This window comes from Perognathus longimembris, chromosome 18, assembly GCF_023159225.1.
Source record: "Perognathus longimembris pacificus isolate PPM17 chromosome 18, ASM2315922v1, whole genome shotgun sequence".
NCBI classification, from domain to species: domain Eukaryota; kingdom Metazoa; phylum Chordata; class Mammalia; order Rodentia; family Heteromyidae; genus Perognathus; species Perognathus longimembris.
In genome coordinates, this window is record NC_063178.1 from 31,207,587 (window position 1) to 31,213,492 (window position 5,906).

General features: G+C 41.7%; 1 pseudogene; it reads right to left on the reverse strand.

Moving 5' to 3' along the window:
• Positions 1 to 200: 200 nt before the first annotated feature.
• On the reverse strand, positions 201 to 4,202 carry LOC125366905 (annotated as a pseudogene).
• Positions 4,203 to 5,906: the final 1,704 nt, after the last annotated feature.

Genomic DNA, 5,906 nt, shown 5'->3' on the forward strand with positions numbered 1-5,906 from the left:
AAAATGATAGGAAGAAGGGGAAGAAAACCATTTTAAACTATGTCAGAGCCATTAAGTGACAACATACATCCATTTCAGGGCCAGGCAAGGGGGCTCACTATGGGGAGGGGACACTGAGCCCAGAACCAGAACATTCAGGAAAGGAAACATTTACTTTAAGTTTAAAAAGTAACTAGCCTTATTCTTTAATTCAGTCTCTTTTATTGTTCCCTTGCTGCTTTTATGCCAAAGGGCACAAGGCAAAGAGCAGTGAGGCTTTCAGAGGGCCTTGGAACAGAGGCCACTACTTGTGGCAGGCACAGCTTGACACCAGGGAGGAGCAAGGAGCAACTTACCTTAAATCTGTCAACAGCAACTGATGCTTCTAAAAGGGACTTCACTGAGAATGGTGTAACTTTCAAAGCAAAAGTCATGGAGTTAAAGACAATCACAACTGTGAAAGCCTTAAAATTGGAAAAGAAGAGAAAGTGAGCCTGAAATCACTCACTAATTTCCTTTCAGGTAGCAGAAAGACTGCAAAATTGAATAGCAAATGTAACTACATTTCAGATACATTATTTAAAGGGTAGTGTTTATAAGACCTTCAACTAAAATTGTCAGTAAATCTGAACCATAGATTGTATTGTGGTTGATTTGTATTTCCAAAAATTTAAACCCCCAAACCTCAGATCGACTAGAAGTAGCCCATATACTTAGGCGCTAGAGTTGGTTCCCTGGTCTTCATCTCAGCTTCATCACTTACACACACAAATAAATACAGTTCTTGGGACAACCTTGAAATGCAGTAAACAAGAGGACCAGAATACCTTCTTAGATGATATTTTTAAAACTTCTCTTTCCTGAGGGTTCTCTAACCTGTGCTGCTGTCATATCATAGCCCAAAGTCATGTGAATGGTGAATGTCACTACACTGGTGATCACTACTACTATGGGAGCCACGCCAATAGTGATGCTCTGAAAGTACCCAACCTTTTCCAATATCTGATGCTCCTCCTCTCAGATTTCTATCAAAAGAAAGCAAGCCTCAAAGAGAGTCAAAAGAAATCTTGGGACATTGCTCCTCTACTGTCAAGTAAGACTTACTCTAGCCACAATTATGTTTTAAAATTGCCCTTTAATACCTCTGATGCAAATTCAAGGTTTATGTGTGTGGCGGGTGGGGGGGGGGTGTCAATTGAGGGGTGAGGGGGCGGGTATTGAGGCTTAGACTCAGGACCTGATTCTTTTTTCTCTTAAGTATTTACTAATTCAACTCTTGTTGAGGAAGTGTGTGAGGGAAGGAGGAAACAAGGTAAAGAGCTGAATTATTCGAACGAGTTATCTTGGAAAAATGAGTGATTTCCTAGGTCTTAAAGTTCCACATCTGTAAGATGGAGTGATGGGTTCAATTTTTTAAGACTTCTTTTGAACATAAAGTTTTTATGATGCTAGAACTGTAGACCTAAGAAGTCTGAGTATCTAATGTGCTCAGGAAGCAAAGTATGGGAATGAGCAAACCCAAAGAATCCAGAAACACACACACACACACACACACACACACACACACACACACACACACACCTTATTTATTTATTTATTTATTTATTTATTTATTTATTTATTTATTTAGGTCAGGCTTGAGGCATGAACTCAGGGCCTGGGCACTGTCCCTGAGCTCTTCAGCCCAAGACTAGTACTCTACCACTTGAGCCACAGCACCACATCCAGTTTTCTGGTGGTTAACTGGAGATAAGAGTCTCATAGGCTTTCCTGCCTGGGCTGGCTTTGAATCATGACCCTCAGATCTCAGCCTCCTGAGCAGCTAAAATAACAGGCATGAGTGACTGGTATTTTTTTTTTGCCTGTCCTGGGCTTAAACTCAGGTCCTGAGCACTGTCCCTGGTTTCTTTTGGCTTAATGCTAGCACTCTACCATTTGAGTTACAGTGCCACTTCTGGCTGTTTTCTATATATGTGGTGCTGAGGAGTTGAAACTAGGGCTTCATGTGTATGAGGCAAGCAGTCTTGCCACTAGGCCATATTCCCAGCCCCACAAGATATTTTTTAAACTCATTTTGAACGTTCTGTGAAAATGCTTTGACCCAGGCATACATTTTAATAAATTTAATATAGGTGAGAACTTCATTCATCTTCTGGACATGGTTATCTGTGGCAGTCACACATTTTCTCCTGAAGTCGTGACACAAATATCTGAAAGGAAAAGCCAGATCAGAGTTCATCCAAAATGGACTGCCTGACCTGCTGGAAATCACTCTGAATAAAATGAGCATATAATTCTGTTTTCTGGGACATGCTGGCTCTTATGTAGTTGTATTCTTTTTTCTCTAATAAAAGGAACTTCATTATAATTAAGAATTATTTAATTCTTGTCTCTGGTAAGGCAGTGATGACAAAGTACTCTTTATTCTCACTATGATTGCAGATTTTGAGGGCTACCAAAGCAGGGGCAGGAGGACTTGAAAATACCAACTGGAGGTGAAGTAACTCAGACACTACTATGTTATCCAGGGCAACATTCACCTGCTGGCTTTCTCCTTCACTCAGACTCCTCATTTGTAGGAGCCACTGCCACTTGCTTTTTGCAAGTGATAACTTCTTCCCCACAAGTGAGTTTCTACCCACATGGGACTGTATTGCCTAGTTCTAGACTTCCGCAATCCAAGGAGCTTCTTGGGGAAGTTTCCAATCAGAGGATGAAGTCTACTATAATTCCCTTGAAGGTATTAGTTTCCCAAGGAGGAATTGCTGTCCTAATACAGCTAGAAGGCTTACTCACCATTGCTGCATAAAAGAGGACGAAAACAGCTGAGCCTAGTAAGCTTGCTGGTCCCAGAATGATCACATAATAAACCATGCCCAAGATGGCAACAACAGGTCCTCCAGCCAACAAACTGCCAACAGCAGCTGCCTCAAACATCCTCTTCCCATCGTTGGAGCAAATATTTATGAGCTAAAGATACAAAGAGCAGTGAGGAGAACTTTGAGGACACAGGCTACTGCCACTTGTCTCAGGAGGATCTCAGCAAAAAGTGACCCCAGGGGAAAGGAGTCCTCACTAAGAGGGCTTTGTGTAGGGCATACTCACCACACCCAGGGACTTCTCTTTAATGTTCTTTGGCTTAAGGATCTTCTTGAATGACACAGTGAGGATAGCCCCCTGTAGGCGGACACCAGTTCAGTAATTCAATGCCCAAGTCAGTGCAAGTAACCAAGAGCGTACAACTTCTGTCAGAAGGAGGCCTAGTACCAACAGCAATCTGTACCGCAGATTAGACTCTGTTGCCGGGGTATACTCCAAGAGGTGTTTCACCACAAAGGCCTATAAGGAGAAATATATGTAGCTGTCAACATCCCCACAGCAACAACACCCAGTGTCACAGTGCTATGTTAGGATAGAAAGAGTAGTCTGCTTCACACCACAGACATCAGGGTTCAAGCAATGAAAAAAATCTTTCTTGGAAAACCAAATGTTACAGACACCCTGCCCACTATCACTGACCCAGGATATTGCACAGGCCAGATTAGAAACTTTTTCCTTAAGGACACCATCATGACCATTACTCTTTCTAATGTAACATAGACCTGTCTATGAGCTGAAGTTCATTCTAAATACATGTTCATTCAAAAGTGTATATTTGACCTAATTCCAGTATCTCCACACATGGATAGATTTCTTTAAATGAAATTAAGACCCTTCTTTGTATCCTTTCAAATGTGCTTATTTGATAAAAAGGAACAGTGTACCTACAGTAAGTAGTACTGTAATAGTAAATATCAAATGCCTTGATATGTAAAATATCCTGCCACTTGATCTCTACTCCTGAAGTTGTAAACTGATGTCTTATGATCCTGTTTCTGAAATGGTATAAAAACCTGGCCCTCCTAAAATAAAATACCCTTTTAGTTCATTTGCCTGGCATCCCCCGTGTCCTGACTTTCGGCTTCAGTTACCCAGGTCCAACTACCCAGTTACCCAGGTCCAATCAAATGTGCTTATTTGATAAAAAGGAATAGTGTATGTACAGTTGTACTGGGGAAGAGTGAGAAGTGCCTTTACAAAACATTCCTGAAAATAAACATCAGCAGTTTAATAGTACAGAAGTAGTAATCAAAGCAGACCAAAACAACTCTAGAGACCCTCCCTTGGGCCCTCCTTACACCCACTCCCTCCCAAGAACAAAAACATGTTACCTCAGGTAGCATATGTCTAACTCCACCTGAAGGGAGGGAACGGCCAGCACCCAAGAACCACCATGGACCACCTCCAGCTCTGAGGTCCTGCAACGCTGGGGCACACACTCACACAGGCACATTCAGCAACAGTATTAAATACCAAGAGGTGGAGATAATGTGCTTTTATTGAAAATGAAAGAAAAAATATATAAAGGTACCATCTTCAAAGACCATCTCACAAACACTGTACAACGGCAGAAGCATTGTAGTAACATACAGTGGGAATATACAGAGTTCAGTTACAGAGGGTCATCTGGTCTCCAGCTGTTGTCATAACTACACACATTGGAAATACAAAACAGAAGCAATAGGTTTCCAGAGTCCGAGGCAGTCCATCAGGATGATAACACTCACCTGTTACAGGTCCTGAAGCTGCAGTGATTCTCCACTGGAGTAGAATCTCTAGGAATAAAGACCTTGCTGCTAAGGAAAGAGAATTTAAAAGAAAATCCTAAAAAGTCCCTAAACAGGCACTCTGTTTATAATTGCTGGTGCTGTTGGTACACGAGGCTATGTGGAAGATATGTCTGTTCATGATGAAATATAAAATTCTAGGGCTTGAAGAAAAAGGGCTGGCATCCTTTGGACTCTTTTCAAGTCCATGTAGCTAAAACTAAGGTTGAGGTTGGCAAAAATGAAGCAAAACATACCACAGCAAAAGAAAGCCAAACCAATCCCGTAACCTAAGGAAGAAAGAGTAAACTCAAAGCCCACCCACCCACCCATCTACCCTGTTTTCTTACAGCAAAGGTTAACACGGCTATAAGCCAGCACTGAACCACAGACAGAAACAGAGGTACAATTGTCTTCAATATCTAATGCTGATCTTCAGAAGCCAGACTCTGAGCTAATTTGTATTTTTCTGTTTTCCCAAAAGTAGCTTAATATCACATGTCTCCTAGGCCCTAGGAGATTTTCATTAATGAGACTTATGTCATGCTCTATAACTCAATCTGTAGAGGAATTCTGATTCTAAGAGCTACTGTATTCTATCTCTGCCCTCCCTCCAATTTTTATTTTTAGGTTTAAATGCAATAATTGGTTCCCCACTGCACACATGCATGGGTTGCTGGTTTACTACCAAGAAGATTGGCTTCTTTTCCAGTATGCATCCAAAATATGGACCTGAGTCACAGAGCCCTTCCTCCTCCAGTGAAGCACTCAGGAGATGGCACCAGATGAAGCCCTTTCTCACACACCAAGGCACTGTGGACCAGTCTCCAAGAAAGGCTTGCAAGGACAGCAGGCTGTTGTTTGGGCTCCTTCCTTCCCATCCTTTTACAGTGCCCCTTTCAGCCCTGAGTAAGAGCACCAGCCTCTCCCAGAGGGGAGGGGCAGGGAAGGCAAAAGACAGAACCAATATTAACACTATGTAAAACTTTACAGGAAGGGAAAGAGGAAACAGTAGATTAAAGAACTTCCAACTCAGGGTTTTAACAAAAGTAATGACAATGGATATGACTTCGTATGGGAGAAGAAAAAACAGGTTTTTATGGAAATATCCAAACAGAATTCAGTTTAAAAAAAGTTACACATTTATCACTTAAGTCTAAACAAACTGGGAGAAAACTTGAGGTTATCAGCATTGCTGTCTGGCTATGGAAAGCGATTCCCAGTGAATAAACATTACCATACCTGAACTCTTGGTGAGAGTTCCTGTCCAGCTTGACTATC